Source organism: Ovis canadensis, chromosome 12, assembly GCF_042477335.2.
Source record: "Ovis canadensis isolate MfBH-ARS-UI-01 breed Bighorn chromosome 12, ARS-UI_OviCan_v2, whole genome shotgun sequence".
Classification (NCBI taxonomy): Eukaryota; Metazoa; Chordata; class Mammalia; order Artiodactyla; family Bovidae; genus Ovis; species Ovis canadensis.
This window is the reverse complement of record NC_091256.1, coordinates 39472200-39488518: the sequence shown is the minus strand read 5'-3', so window position 1 is coordinate 39488518 and position 16319 is coordinate 39472200. Positions and strand designations below refer to the sequence as shown.

The following is a 16319-nucleotide window of genomic DNA, read 5'->3' as shown; positions in this document are numbered from 1 at the left end:
GCGTGCGTACGTGCGTGCCAAGTCGCTTCAGTCGTGTCGAACTCTGTGCGACGCTATGGACTGTAGCCAGTCAGGTTCCTCTGTCCATGGGATTCTCTGGGCAAGAATACTGGAGTGGGTTGCCATGGCCTCCTCCAGGGGATCTTCCTGACCCAGGGATCAAACCCACGTCTCTTATGTCTCCTGCATTGGCAGGCGGGTTCTTTACCACTAGGGCCACCTGGGAAGCCCATGAAGTGAGGGGATGGACCAAAGGTTCCTCTCAGGTCCCTTCCAGCACTAAAACCCTGTAAAACCTGAACAGCCCTTTGTGCTATACCTGCACAGCTTTGCAGGGCTCTGACCTCTCCTCCATTTCTGGGCTTTCATCTTATATTGTCGCTCCAGCATTCTTGCCTGGGAAATCCCAGGGACAGAGGAGGCTGGCAAGTTATAGTCCATGGGGTCGCAGAGTCAGACACAACTGAGTGACGGGGCACAGCAGCACGAACGTCTTCTCCTTACCTCTCTCTCCACAAGCCTGTGGCTCTCTGGAGTCAGGGGTGGCGGTGGGGGTGTCTCCTGCTTCTCTACCGGTGCTTTTCTGACCCGTTTGCTGGCTTCCTCCTTCTCCCACACCCTCAGCCACTAGTTATTTCCCAGAATTTGCCCTTGGCTCCTGTGTTCAGCATAGCCCTTGTCCTTCCAAGCAAGCGCCTGGCCACTCTCCTCTCCTGCTGCTCCTGCCTATGGCCAAGGAGCCCACACCTGACCTCCAGCAGGTGACTGGTTGTGGCCTCTGGGCTTCCCCCTGACGTCTCAAATGGACTCAGTCCACTCTCTTCCCCTCCATTCCCCACCTGCGTGGTCTTATTCCTCCCCTGCCTCAGTGAATGGAGCCCCCCACCCCCATTGCATGGTCTGTGCCGGTGGGTCCCGGGCAGTGCAGAAGGACGGGGCCTTGCCTCAGGGTGGGAAGGACCCTCCTCTCAAAGCTCCCCATTGGAGCTTGACACTCCTCCTTTCCCTGCGCCCACTGCGGGTTTCTCGCTCTAAAAGTTGGGAACAGATACTGATTTTTTAAACAAATTTCCTTTAATTTCCTTTCTTTATTTTTGGTTGTGCTAGGTCTTCGTGGCTGTGCAGGCTTTTCGCCACTGTAGAGAGCAGGGCTTCTCTCCAGCTGCACAGCCTTCTTTCTCATTGCAGTGGCTTCTCTTGTGCAGCGCAGGCTGCAGGGGACTCAGGCTTCAGTGCTCGTGGCTCTTGGGCTCTAGAGTGTAGGCTTGGTTGTTGTGGCACCTGAGCTGAGTTGCTCCACGGCATGCGGAAACTTCCTGGAGCAGGGAGCAAACCCTTGTTTAATTAGCAGATGGATTCTTTTTTTTTGGAACAATGAATAACTTCTTTATTAACCTTTAAATCATTTAATTAACCTGTTAACATTGTGAGTTACAGCTATTTTCTTTAAAAATTTTTTTATTTTTAATTAGAGGATAATTGCTTTACAATATTGTATGGGTTTCTGTCATACAACAATATGAATCAGCCATAAATATACATATGTCCCCCACCCCACTCCACCCGGTGGTTCAAATGGTAAAGAATCCACCTGCAAGGCAGGAGACTTGCAGGAGACACAGATTTGATCCCTGGGCTGGGATGATCCCCTGAGAAGGAAATGGCAACCCACTCCAGGATTCTTGCCAGCTAAGTCCTATGAACAGAGGAGCCTGGCGGGCTACAGTCCATGGGGTCCCAAAGAGTCAGACATGACTGAACAACTAACACACACACACACACACACACACACACACACACACACCCCATCCCACCCCTCTAGGTTCTCATGGAGCACCGACTTGAGCCCTGTGAGTCATACAGCAAATCGCACTGGCTATCTGTTTTACATATGATAATGTATATTTTGGGCTTCCCAAGTGGTGTTAGTGGTTAAAAGGAAAAAAACCGACAACTCACCTGCCAATCAGGAGATGCCAGAGACATGAGTTTGATCCCTGGGTTGGGAAGATCCCGTGGAGAAGGACACGGCAACCCACTCCAGTATTCTTGCCTGGAGAATCCCATGAGGATTCTGGTGGGCCATAGTCCATCAGGTCACAAAGAGTCAGACACGACTGAAGTGACTTAGCATGCACAGTGTATATGTCTCATTGCTACTCTCTGAATTCGTCTCACTCTTTCCTTCCCCAGTTGGGTGAACACCTGGCTTTGACACGGCGCTGTCACCGACTCAATGAAGAATCCACCTGCCCCCAAGACTGTCCTCAGGTCAGGCGGATTCTGTGCCACTGAGCCACCAGGGAAGCCCAACAGATACTTAGCTTTGAAATTCCAGCAGATCTGTCCGTCAGGCCCAGAGTGCAGAGGCTTCTTGTTATGAGCTGGTGACAGAGTTGGGTCAAAGCCAGGTCTCCAGACTCCTGCCCCCAGGGTGTCCCTGGGCTGCGCTGCAAGCCAGGCCCTGCCCCCAGCCCACCACCATCTTGGGCCCTGGGTGCTCCCAGACTGTAGCACCTGCTGGTTTCTGTAGGACCTGCTGCCCTGGGGCTGAGGGAGGCCAAGACCCTGATGCTGTCTCCCTCACCGAGCGAGGCCCCCACAAGAGGCACAGGGTACCTGCCTATCAGGAGATGCCTTGGAAAGGGGCAGGGAGGTCCGGGGTGGCCAGAGTCCTTCTGGCCCAGGGAGACCAAACACTTAGATTAAGAGCTTATTCTCTCGAGGAGCAGTCAGGTCCACTGCCTCACCAGACATATCCTACAAGGGCTGAGTCAGCCCTGCAGCGTAGAACCAGCTGGGTCTGCTGCGTGGAGCCAGTGCCCCGTTCCTCACTGGAGCTGAGCGCAGACAGGTGTGAAAACTTCCCTGTCAGCACCTGGGCTTGCTGCTCAAGGAACAGTCCTGCCCATGGGCGTGGGCCTGGAGCTCTGAGGGCCTCTGGGCAGAGGTCCACAGCTGGGAAACGGTCAGCCCTTCCTGGTCCTGGGGAGACCAGCATTGGCAGGAGTCTGGCAGCATTTTACACTGGTGGCCATTTGTCCAGGGAGAAGCCCAGACCACCCTTGTTTTCTCTTCTGGTGTTTTGGAGCTGGAAGACAATTCTGGTCTATCTCCCTCATTTTACAACAATGAGATCCAGAGAAACTTGCATGGCTAACCCCCCCAATGTTTTTTGACTTCATGGCGTGGCATGTGGGATCTCAGTTCCCTGACCAGGGATCGAACCTGTGCCCCCTGTGTTAGAAGCACAGAGTCTTAACCGCTGGACCACCAGGGAAGTCCATAAAACTCCTATTTTTTAAAATTAACTCATTCATCCAGTAAGTATTGGAGCACCCAGTAGGAGGGCTGGACATTGTTCTCAGAACAGGCACACAACAGTAAATGGTAGACAAGGTCACTGAGCTCCTAGAATCTACATTCTAACTTGGAAACAGTCATAAAGAGTTAATAAAGAGTTAAGCAAATGGATGAAGAAAGTAACTCTAGATAGTACTAAGTGCCAAGAAGGAAATAAGCCACGCGATAAGAGATAGTGACTGTAAGAGACAGGAAGGGTTATACAGATATCTATGAATATCTGAGAGGGGCCTTCTGAGGAGGTGCTATCTGATCTAAGTCCTGAATGATAGCTAACCCTGCAGAGGTCTGCACGCAGAGCCTTGCAGGCAGAAGGAACAGCTAGTGCCAAGGTCCTGAGGTGGAACCCAGCATGGCAAGTTTGGGGACAGTAAGACGGCCCCGTGTGGCTGGACCTTAGGGAGCACCTGATCAGTGGTGGGACCTGAGGTGGGAAGGTGAAGCTGGCTCCGGTCAGTCTACGCTTTAATGACATGGCAAGAAATTTTAATTTTATTCAAAGCGGGTTTGCTGGTTTGTTTTTTGAAACAGACTTTAGTATTAGGTTCAGAGCAAAAATTGAGTGGAAAACATAGAATTCCCTTATACCTCCCTGACCCCCCACACGCACAGCCTTCCTTTTTATCAACATCCCACACCAAGGTGGGGTACATTTGTTATACTGATAAACCTACACTTACGCATCATAAACAGCTTAAGTCCACAGTTCACATTAGGGTCCACTGTTGTTCACATTAGGGTCCGCTGTTGTTCAATGGGTTTAGACAAATGTGGAATGACATATATTTGACATTAAAGTATCATACCGAGTAATTTCACTGCCCTAGAAATCCTCTGTGCTCTCCCCTCAGCCCCCTCCACCAACCTCTGGCAACCTCTGATCTTTATATTATCCCCATAGTTTGCCTTTCCCAGAATGTCATATACTAAAATCATATAGCATGTAGCTTTTTCAGAGTGGCTTCTTTCATTTGGTAATACGCATTTAGGTTTCCTTCGTGTCTTTTCATGACTCGATAGCTCATTTCTTTCAAGCGCTGAATAATGTTCCATTCGTCTGGAGGCACCATATTTTATTCATTCACCTATTGATGGGCATCTTGGTTGCTTCCAAGCTTTGGCAATTATAAATAAAGCTGCTGTAACATCCACGTGAAAGCCCTTGTGTGGACGGAAGTTTTCACATTCTCTGGGTAAATACCAAGGAGCACAAATGCTGGATCATATGGCACAAGTACGTTTACTATTGAAAGAAAGTATTTTCTCAAGTGGCTGTACCATTTTGCATTCCCACCAACAATGAAGAATTCCTGTTGCTCCACATGTTCCCTAGTATTTGATGTTCAAGATCTTAGCCCTTCTAATAGGTGAGTAATGGTATTTCATTTTTATTTAATTTGCACTTCTCTGATGACAAATTATGCTGAACTCCTTCTCACATACTTATCTGCCATCTGTCTGTCTTCTTTGGTGAGGTGTCTGTTTGGATCATTTGCCTATTTTTTAATTTAAATTGTTCATTTTCTTATTATTGAGTTTCAAGGGATCTTTGTCAGAGAAGGCAATAGCACCCCACTCCAGTACTCTTGCCTGGGAAATCCCATGGATGGAGGAGCCTGGAAGGCTGCAGTCCATGGGGTCACTGAGGGTCGGATAAGACTGAGCGACTTCACCTTGACTTTTCACTTTCATGCATTGGAGAAGGAAATGGCAACCCACTCCAGTGTTCTTGCTTGGAGAATCCCAGGGACGGGGGAGCCTGGTTGGCTGCCGTCTATGGGGTCGCACAGAGTTGGACACGACTGAAGGGATCTTTGTATAGTTTGAATAATAATCTTTTATTAGATGTTTCTTTTGCATATGTTTTCACCCAAACTGTGCAGCTTGTGGTGGTGTTCTCTTGACAGGATCTGTTGCAGAGCCAAAGTTTTCAATTTTAATAAAGTCCAGCTGATCAATTCTTTCTTTCACGGATCTTGCCTTTGGTGCTGTGTCCAAAACATCACTGCCAAATTCAAGTTCACTGGGATTTTCTTTTATGTTATCTTCTAGGAGTTTTACAGTTTGGGGTTTTATTTTTAGGCCTATGATCCATTTTGAGTTAATTTTTGGAAGATTTTGGGAATTCCCTGGCAGGCTGGTGGTTAACACTCTGTGCTTCCAACACAGGGGGCATGGGTTCGATCCCTGGTTGGGGAACTAAGATCCTGTAAGCCATGCAGCACAATCAAAAATAAAATAGTTAATTTTTGTATCCCATGGACAGAGGAGCCTGATGGGTTGCAATCCATAGGGTCCCAAAGAGTTGGACATGATTGAAGCAACTGAGCACACACACGTGTAGGGTTTTAATGGATAGAGTTCATGTGATTAAACCTTGCCTATGATTACTATTGACTGACGGACGAGCCTGGTGGGCTGCAGTCCATGAGGTCACTAAGAGTCAGACTTGACTGAGAGGCTTCACTTTCATGCATTGGAGAAGGAAATGGCAACCCACTCCAGTGTTCTTGCCTGGAGAATCCCAGGGACAGGGGAGCCTGGTGGGAGGCTGTCTGTGGGGTCGCACAGAGTTGGACACGACTGAAGTGACTTAGCAGCAGCAGCATGGGGGTGGGGAACAGGAGCAGGGAGAGGGCAGTGGCAGTTGCCCAGGTAAGTGATGAAAGGTCACAAACACGATTTACTTTGCAGGTGAGACCAATGGGGCTTCCTGGGAACAGACCCTGAAGGATGTGGGATAGGAATCAACCAGGACCCTTAGGGGCTTCTCCGGTGATCCAGTGGCTAAGAACCTGCCTGCCGATGCAGGGGATGTGGATTCAGTTCCTGGTACAGGAAGATCCCACGTGCCACCGAGCAACCAGGCCTGTGGGCCGCAGCTACTGAGCCAGCCCTCTAGAGCCCGCGAGCTGAAACGACTGAAGCCCGCGTGCCTAGAGCCTGTGGTCCTCAGCAAGAGAAGTCACTATAGTGAGAAGACTGAGCACCGCAATAAAGGGTAGCCCCTGCTTGCCACAGCTGGAGAAAGCCCCTGAGCACCGACAAAGGCCTTGTGCAGTAAAAAATAAATCTTTGTTAAAGTAAATAAAATAAAAGCCATTTGTTAAAAAAGGAAAAAAAAAAAAGAATGACCCCCTAGGTCTGGAGGTCTAGCTGGGTGTAGGGTGGAGCCATTTACTGAGATGGGAACAGGTAGGGGTGGAAGGGTAGCTGGGTATATGGTTCTGGCACTCAGTGAAGCGGTCAGGCTAGAAGTGTGAGCCTAGAGCCATCAGTGATTGGATAGCCAGGGAAGCCAGGAGGCTGGACCACATCACTTAAGAGGAAAGAGCAGCAGGTTCTTTCCAGGACCTCAGGCTGTTTGCAACAGCAGGTCAGCCCCCGGGGCCCTTCTGGCCTGGGGTCAGAGAGATGATGACACGCCATTAACACAGGGGACTGACTGAGTGCGGACCTGGCAAGGGGATCAGTAGGGGCAGACGCTGGGCAAATCCCCCAGACCTATTATCCCTCTGCAAACACAGGCCCCTTTCCCAAATGTGGATTCCACACGGGTTCAAGAGTTTTGCTGGGGAAATAAAATAATTGGGCAATCAGCCAGAAGAAAGCCAATGTGGATTGGGAAGCTTCTTACAATGGGCTGTTAGCCCTCAGGGGTAATCTTTGTCATGCAGAGGAAGGAGCCTGGCTTCGGATCTGGGGAGAGTCTGGCCTTCTTTGATTGGATTTGTCCTGAAAGGCCCAGAGGGGACTTCCCTGGTGGTCCAGTGGTTAAGACTCTCCCTTCCAATGTGTGTGTGTTGGGGGCGGTGGGGCGGTGGGGAGGAGTTGGATCCCTGGTCAGGGAGCATGCCTCATGGCCAAAAACCCCAAACATAAAACGAAGCAATATTGTAACAAATCCAATAAAGAGTTTAAAAATAGTCCACACTAAAACACTCTATTTTAAAAAAAAACAAAAGGTAGTAAAGTCAGATCTGCTGTCCTGGAGGACAGGAGGTGAGAGCGAGCAGTGAGGATGGGGAAACACTCAGTACCCCTGACTGAGGGCCTGAGGTTGAGGACACTGTAGGGGGATGGGTGGTGGGAGCCATGATCACCCTCCTGTCTCTAGAGCCCAGGATCTGACCCCCAACCAGAATCCAAGCTGCTAGCTGAGGCCTAGTAAGAAGACATGAGGGTCAGAGGTCATCTCAGGGGCTTGGTCAATGGGACTGAGCTGGACCTGGACTCAGAACCAAAGAGGACTTAGCTCAGTGAAGGGTGGAGCCCAGGAGTGGATTCCCTCCTAGATTAGAGCCCAGCATCTGAGCGGGCTCCAGGAGGGGTTCCCAGTCTGGTGCAGACACACTGTGTGTGACCCAGAGATATCCCTAGGCCCAGGTGCCCTGGCTGCCCCAATCCTGCACCCATCGGCCTATTGATCCCAGACCTGGGAGCCCATGTAGCTCCTTGGGGGTCTCCAGACATGACCCTGGGTGGGCAGTGGGGCATCCTTGTCCTCCAAAGCAACTTGGCCTCAGTGTCAGCTGGGCCAGCACTTCCCAGGGGTTCCCTGGGCTAAGGAGGGGTGCGGACAGGGAAGGACTAAGAACCCAGGTTTCGGTTCATCCACACCTTCCAGCGGAGGGTGGGTCCTTGCTGTGCCACTCATCAACTGTGTGGCCTTAGATAGGTTTTCTACCCACTTCAATATACGTCTCCCTCTACAACATGGGGATAATGTACTTTTCTTAATCCTGCTGCACCGCGCAGCTTGTGGGATCCTAGTTCCCTGACCAGGGATTGAGCCCAGACCCTCGGCAGTTAAAGTGCCAAGTCCTAACTACTGGACCTCCAGGGAATTCCCAATACTGAAATACGCTCTCTTTTTTGGACAAAAAACATGTCAGTATTAATGGAGAGGTCATCAGAGTGCCTTGCAAAGCAGCGCCCCCGCCATGTGCGCTCACGCGCGCGCACACACACACACACACACACACACACGCACATGGTGCTCAGTAAACGGTAGGGGTCTCTCAACTGATAGTTACTTACAATGTTTAACTTTTAAAATTTTAAGTTAACAATGTCTTTGCGTTATTTTATAGTTAATACACACAGTACAAAAGTCAAAAGATACAAAGGCGTTTGTGAAAAATGTCAGCCTGTGGACCCTCCCTGTCCTCCAGAGCAGCTTGGCCTTGGTATCACAGGGCTGGCCTTTCTCTGGGGCTCCCTGAGCTGAAGTGGGGGTTGAGGGGGAACTAAGGACCCACATTCAGTTTCATCCACACCTTCCAGCTGAGGGTGGGTCCTGGCTTCAGTGTTCACTGAGCCACTCCCTGGCATGAGACCTCAGGAGAATCACTGCGCCCCGCTTTGACAGCTGTCTGTGGTCAGCTGGGTGAGGCAGAGAGGGGCCTGACTTCTGCAAGGAGGGCCAGGAAGGACACCTCTGCAACCAGATAGTAATTGCTGGTCTTGACTGAGCCATACTTCACTGAACGCTCACCATGAGCTTGCGCAATACGTATTATTAGTGTTCCTATCTCACAGATAAAGAAACCAAGGTGCAGGGAAGGTAATGAACTTGTCCAAGGTCACTGGCCAGGACTGGCTCCCCTCAGTGCTCTCATTGGCAGTCTATGGCCTTGGACCAGGGTCTTCACTGCTCGGAGCCTTTGGTGTTCAGTGTCAACAATGTCTTCCTCCCAGGGTGTGAAGGAGAAATGGGAGGCGAGTGAAGCAAAGGGAGATCCCAGACCTGGTGGGGCGAGGGTGTGGAACCACCCAAAACACAGCATTTAGGGAACCCTTGGGCTGCCCGCCCCCCTTTCTGTCACTGAACCCAAGCTTCCTCTTGAATCCACTGCCCTTTTGTCTCCTTAGCTGTCCCCAGGATACAGAGAAGGGGAAGAGTCATCAGTAAACATTTCTCTCTTTTTTTTTAGTTCTATCAGTTTATTGCTACCAACACACCTCCCTCCACCCTCATGCACGCATGTTGAGTCATGTAACCCCATAGACTGCAGCCCGCCAGGCTCCTCTGTCCAGGGACTTTTCCAGGCAAGAATACTGGAGTGGGTTGCCATTTCCTTCTTGATTAACAGAAAAGAGGGAGGCAGGAAGAGGAATGTATGGAGACAAACTACTTCTAGAAATTCCTTCTTCCGGGCAAGATTTGAGGATAGAGACTAGTTTATGTGGGTGTTTTTCTTTCTGGACATTTTTTATTTGGGTTGGGGGGCACAAATAAGAGACTAATACTGATAACAACTCTTTCAGAGGAAAAATAAAGAAAGAAAATAGAAAAGAAAGGGAGAGGGTAAGGAAGAAAAAACAACTTGTGTTACAATCACAACTGTGCTTTTCTGAATCCAGGAAACTCTTGTCTTTTTTTTTTCTTCTTAATTTTTCTTTTCCTTTTGGCCACACCGCATGACATGTGGGATCTTAGTTCCCCGACCAGGGATCAAACCCACACCCTCTGCATTGGAGTCTTACCACTGCACCACCAGGGAAGTCCCCAGAAAAGTCTTGTCTTTATAATGGAGAGGCATGTTTGGACTCTACTGCTGGGCAGGGGTGAGAGGTGAGGAGGAGTCAGAGGGGAGTTTGCTGCTGTTGACGGAGAAAGACGGGCAACAGCTTACCATCAGCAGACTCACTTTTGTCCCCCGGACAAAGCCTGCCTACTGTGTGGTGTGGCTGACCACAGACAGGGACGTGGGGAAGTTGCCCTCACCATATACTCTCCAGGTGTTTGCTTCAACAAAAAATGTTCATTGACAGATGGAGCCTTAAGCCGTTAAGAAGAACAAAACAAACAAATACACAGAACCAAACAAAACCAAGCCTGTTTGCATCTCCTCTAGAGGCTCCTCTGTGCAGGCAAACATGGCCATTCTGCGCACATAACCGATTCCAGAGCCTCCCAGGTCTTCTGCATTCTTGTCCTGGACAGGGTGAGAGATCCCCCAGTAAGGCCCACCACAAAGTAAGGAAAAGATGAACTCTTGGGTACATTTTTAATGTTGGAGGGAAATGGCAGGACGGCTCCCTGCAGTGGGAACAGCGGTAGGCAGTGAAGGAGATGCTGTCGCTTTGATCTGGGCCTGGATTTGATCTGGGTGGCACAGCCACCCCATCCCCTCCAGCTGCCCAGCCTGCCCCAGCCAAGACCCGGCCCTAGAGAATGGGTGGCCGGCTCACCATGCAACTGCGTCTCCTCTGAGCTCCACTCACTTAGTCTGGTGTAGATCCCCTTGCCCTCTCCGGTGGCATAGAGAAGGGACACTAGGGAGCTGGTGGTCTCGGCCCACGGCAAGAGCCTCAAAGGCTCTGGCAGCTCCCTGTACCCTGGGAGACCCCAACCCAGGGCCAGGGGCAGCCTGTGGAGGCCACATCTCCTCTGCCAGAGGCCCACGGGCTTGGCAGCATGGGTGGTGGAGGAGTCTGGGGCGGGCGCACTCACTCGGGCAGGAGACAGTGCTCCCTGTGTTAGGGGAGGGAGCCGCCCACCCTGGCCAGGCACCACAGTAACCATCTGCGTGAGTTATTTTATGACAGGAGGCCCCAGTGAGGAACACGGAACTAACACGCCACCACCAACCGGAAGAGTTCGGGAAAGGTCAAAAGGAGACACCACTGTCTGACCGCCTCCCAGAATCCTCTCGCTGGCATCCATCTTGGCTGAGCAATGCGTGCGCCACCAGGCAGGACTCTGGGTCAGAACGATTGGCCAAAGACAACCTGGAAACTGATCCCATCGCCACAGAACCTGAGACTGTGGACAGACTGAGGCAGAGCCGTTCTCCTGGGCTCCTTTACTCTAACTGCTCTCCGCCCAGGTGCCCCTTCCCAGTAAAATCTGTTGCTTTGCTAGCACGTGTGGCTCCTCAGACGATTCCTTCCTGAGTGTTAGACGAGAACCCACACTCAGGCCCTGGAAGGGGTCCCGCAACATCTGGAGCTCGCAGGGTAGTGTTGGTGGGATGGCTCAGGGACTGTAGCCTCCCTAGGACTCTCATGGGCTTTGAATATGGGGACATAGGTGGTCTGACAACTCCCCCCACCTGCCCCCACTTCCTCTTCCTGTCAGCTCTCATCCAGGAGACAAAAGGGCCAAATGAGGCTCTATGGGCTTGGAAGTCGCCCTTCCTCCAGCCACTGCTGTCCAGTCACCCCATGCTGCTCTCCCTTCCCTCTGAATACATCCCTTTCCCCACGGCCAGCCCCCTCCCCAAAAGCCTCCCGGCGGGAGTGAGTGTCCACCCACTGCCCTGTGGGTCAGGGTACAGCACGTCACTCAGCACAGGCCTGGGTCCTAAGCCTGGACACCCTTCCTCCAGGCCTCGACAGCTGGCTTCTGGTGAAAGGGCTGTGGAAAGGCGGTTGCCAGGCCAAAGCTACGAGGCTACAGATGGACTTTGTTCTGGGCCTGTGGCTGGGAAAGAGCTTCCCCAGGGTGGACTCCCACACCACTGACCTTGGCCTGCACCAGAAATTGCAGAAAAGCCTCTTCTTCCTGAAGGACAAACCCCTCCCCCCAACTCAGTGCCCTCTCTCAGGTAAGCTTAATATCACTCTCCCTTTCAAGGAACTTCTTTTTTCATTTTGGCTGCTCCAAATGGCATGTGGGATCTTGGTTCCCGGACCAGAGATCAAACCTGAGCCACCTGCATCAGAAGGGTGGAATCTGAACCACTGGACCACCAGGGAAGTCCTCAAAGAACTTCTTACTGAAATTCCTTTGTTCATCACAGAGCATCTATTGAAGGAGGCACCCAGCATTGAGGCGATGGATGGATGACTCACACAGTCCACTCCTTATAACTCAGCTTCTGTGTCCTCCCTTCTACACATCGGAACTGCCTGACCACGAGAACATGATTGTATGTTTCTCTCTAACAGGAGACAGTTGTCCTTCCTACCTATGCAGCAACTCTCTCTCGGCTCCAAAGATTAGAAGACTCATCATCCCAACGGTTATTGTATCGATCACAGGGTGTATTAGTTCCTCCTCAAGTTTGGTCATGGTCTCACTGAAAATTCTGTTTCCTACAGTTAACCTTCAATAACTCGTGTATAGAGACCTCTCTGGTAGTCTAGTGGCTAAGACTCTGCAACTAAAAAATTCTGAGTGCAGCAACGAAGACCCAGCGCAGTGAAATAAATGCTTTTTAGAAAGAAAAAGAATAAGTTATGTATATAATTTTTTAAAGACGGGTAAAGGAGAGAGGAGAATGATTCCTTTATACAAAACAATACACTCGGACTTCCTTTTGGGCCAGTGGCTAAAACTCCATGCTGCCACTGTAGCAGGCACATGTTCGATCTCCGATCTCTGGTCAGGGATGTTCTCTAGGTCATGCAGTATGGCCAAAAAAAAAAAAAAAGCCAAACCAAACAAAAAACAAGCATAGAGAGACAGTGCAAAGCTGTCAGTGACCCACCCTTTTAAAGGGATGATTACACTAAATGAGGCCCCTAGGGTGGGTTCTAACTCAATCTGTCCGGTGTCCTTCTAAGGAGAGGACATTTGGACACGCGGAGAGACACCAGGGATGTGTGGGCACAGAGGAAAACCATGTGGGCACACAGTGAGAAGGCTGCCATCTGCAAGCCAAGGGGCAAGGCCTCGGAAGAAACCAAATTTGCTGGCACCTTGATCTTGGACTTCCAGCCTCCAGACTGTGAAGAAACAAATTTCTGCCTATTTAAGGCCTCTCCCTCCCCTCCCCCCACACAACATTTTGTTATAGCAGCCAGAGCAGCGGCCTGAGACAGCCCTCCTCAGAAGGTGGTCGCACAGAACTGTCCCAGAGCAGCGGCCTGAGACAGCCCTCCTCAGAAGGTGGTCACACAGAACTGTCCCAGAGCAGCAGCCTGAGACAACCTTCCTCAGAAGGTGGTCACACAAAACTGTCCCACCGCCCCTGACTGACAGGGATTGAGATACACTCTGATTTCACAGAGGCAAGTGTGTCAGAATTTGAATCAATTGAACTAACAACACTGGTGGGTAGGTAGGGGGGAATGTGGATAGGGAGATGATGGGGGCAGCGATATAGGCTTACTTTGTGGCTCAGCTGGTAAAGAATCTGCCTGCAAAGTGGGAGACCTGGGTTTGATCCCTGGGTTGGGAAGATCCCCTGGAGAAGGGAAAGCCTACCCACTCCAGTATTCTGGCCTAGAGAATTCCATGGACTGTATAGTCCAAGGGGTTGCAAAGAGTCGGACACAACTAAGTGGCTTTCACTTCACTTGCAAAATAGAGGACTTCCCTGGTGGTCTAGTGCTTAAGAATCTGCCTACCAAGGCAAGGGACACGGGTTTGATCCCTGGTCTGGGAGGATTCCACATGCCGTGGATCAACAAAGCCTGTGCAGCACAACTACTGAGCCTGCACGCTGCAACTACTGAAGCCCACTCACCTGGAGCCCGTGGTCCGCAATAAGAGAAGCCACCACAATGATAAGCCCGCGTGCTGCGACTGGAGAGCAGTTTCCCAGCTCACCGCAGCTAGAGGAAGCCCGTGTGTAGCAACGAGGACCCAGGTGGGGAAAAACAAATAATTAGAAATTATTATTTTTAATTATAGAATTGTACTTAACTATAAGAATTCTAATAATAAAATTATAATTTGAAAAGGGTCACAATGATAGATTAGTAAGATTCATGTGGTGGGGAAAATATCTGAGTTTCTTGGTAAGCAGACTGTCTCTGGGAAGGTGAAGTGGGAGACGAGCAGCAAAGTCACAGAGGCTGACATTTTTCACAAACACCTTTGATCTTTTGACTTTTGTATTATGTGTATTAACTATATAATAATGCAGAAACGTTGTTAACTTAGAATTTTAAAAAGTTTAACATCGTAAGTTAGTATCAGTTGAAAGATCCTTACCATTTATTGAGCACCTATTGTGTGTGTGTGTGTGTGTGTGTGTGTGTGTGTGTGTGTACGGGAGTGCTGTGTGAGGCACTCTGATGACCTCTCCATTAATACCGACAAGTATTTTGTCAGGAAAAAAAACATATTTCAGTATTGGGAATTCCCTGGAGATCCAGTAGTTAGGACTTGGCACTGTAACTGCCGAGGGTCTGGGCTCAATCCCTGGTCAGGGAACTAAGATCCCACAAGCTGTGCGGTGCAGCTGGAATAAGAAAAGTACATTATTCCCATGTTGAAGTGGGTAGAAAACCCATCTAAGGCCACACAGTTGATGAGTGGCACAGCAAGGACCCACCCTCCGCTGGAAGGTGTGGATGAACCGAAACCTGGGTTCTTAGTCCTTCCCTGTCCGCACCCCTCCTGAGCCCAGGGAACCCCTGGGAAGTGCTGGCCCAGCTGACACCGAGGCCAAGTTTCTTCGGGGGACAAGGATGCCCCACTGCCCACCCAGGGTCATGTCTGGAGACCCCAAGGAACCACATGGTCCCCCAGGTCTTGGGTTGGTAGGCTGATGGGTGCAGGATTGGGGCAGCCCAGGGCATCTGGGGCTGGGGCTCGGGGTGTTTCTGGAGCACCACAGCAGTGCCTCCCTCATCAGGAAGGGGATAGAAGTCCCTTTCCCCTCAGATGCTGGGCTCTAATCCAGAAGCGAACCCACAATCAGACTCCAATCTTCACTGACCTCACAGCTCCCTTTGGTTCCAAGCCTAGGCTCTGGTCCAGTTTGTCCCCATCTGCAGAGTCTGCAGGATGACCTCTGACCTCACATTTTCTCACAGCCTTCAGTGGGCAGTCTGGACAAAACCAGCCTGTAAGAGATAGGAGGGTGGTCGTGGGCACCTGGCCCTGCTTCTTACCTGCCCTCCTGCCTCAGTCCCTGTCATCCATCTTTCCAGGACTCCCTGGGGGCCAGGTCTGCGGCCCCCATCTCAAGACGGCCGGCCCATTGCCCTCCATCCTAACCTCAGCTCTGGGCAAGGTCCAAATTGGTCCTTCAACGGGGTGAAAGTAAAAGTGTCAGCTGCTCAGTTGTGACCAACTCTTGCGGCTCCATGCACTGTAGCTCGCCAGGTTCCTCTGTGCATGGAATTCTCCACGCAAGAATACTGGAGTATGCCCTTCTCCAGGGACTCTTCCTGACCCAGAGATCAAACCTGGGTCTCCCACATTGCAAGCAGATTCTTTACCACTATCTGAGCCACCAGGAAAGCCCAAACCCTCTATTCCCTTGGCCCCTTTCCTCCTTCCAGACAGAAGATCTACCTCAGGGGCCACTAAAGCATCTCCAGCCAACCTGCCCTGGCAGGGTATTGGGCCAGACACAGGAGAGAGTGGAAGCGGGGGAAGCCGGGCTCCTCCTTCTGCATGACAAAGGGTGGGGGCTGCCCTCCCTGCCTGACGGCTAATCAGCCCATTGTCAGAAGTCTCCCAATCCACACTGGCTTTTTCTTTTTCTCTTTGGCCTCTGGCCAGGGTTACCAGATTTAGCAATTAAAAATATGGGACTCCTGGTGAAAGGTGAAATTTGAATTTCAGATAAACAACAAATGATGTGCTAAAGTATGTCCCAAATTGTGTTCTGTATTTTATCTGACAGCCCTACCTCCTGGCTGATTGCCCAGTTGTTTTACTTCCCCACTAAAACTCCTCTACCATGCAAATCCACATTCATTTGGTGAAGCTTCAGGAAATTGAAGGACATGCCCCCTACCCACACCGAGCCCGGGTCACCTGGGTTGAGTCCACTTGGCTGCTTCAGAGGATTGAACAAGGACTCTGGCTGGAAACAGCTGGAGGTTGTGGAAAGAGCTGTGGGCTAGGAATCAGACTTGACTTCATGCAGGCGTCCATCATTAACTGTTGTGAGCCAGGGGTATTGTTGCCTCTCTGAGCCTTGGTTTTCTTAGCTCAAAAATTGGAGGAGGGAACAGGCAGGATGGTTTTTCAACTCCAATCTCTGAATCTGTGAACAGCCAGGGAGAAGGGGAGGATGAGGTTCCTTATTGGACAAAATCCC

General features: G+C 50.7%; 1 non-coding gene across 1 annotated transcript; it reads right to left on the bottom strand.

Annotated features, from left to right (window-relative positions):
* Positions 1-3207: 3207 nt before the first annotated feature.
* Positions 3208-3280, bottom strand: TRNAR-UCU (transfer RNA arginine (anticodon UCU)). The gene has a single exon. It is a non-coding gene; the product is annotated as a tRNA-Arg (tRNA).
* Positions 3281-16319: the final 13039 nt, after the last annotated feature.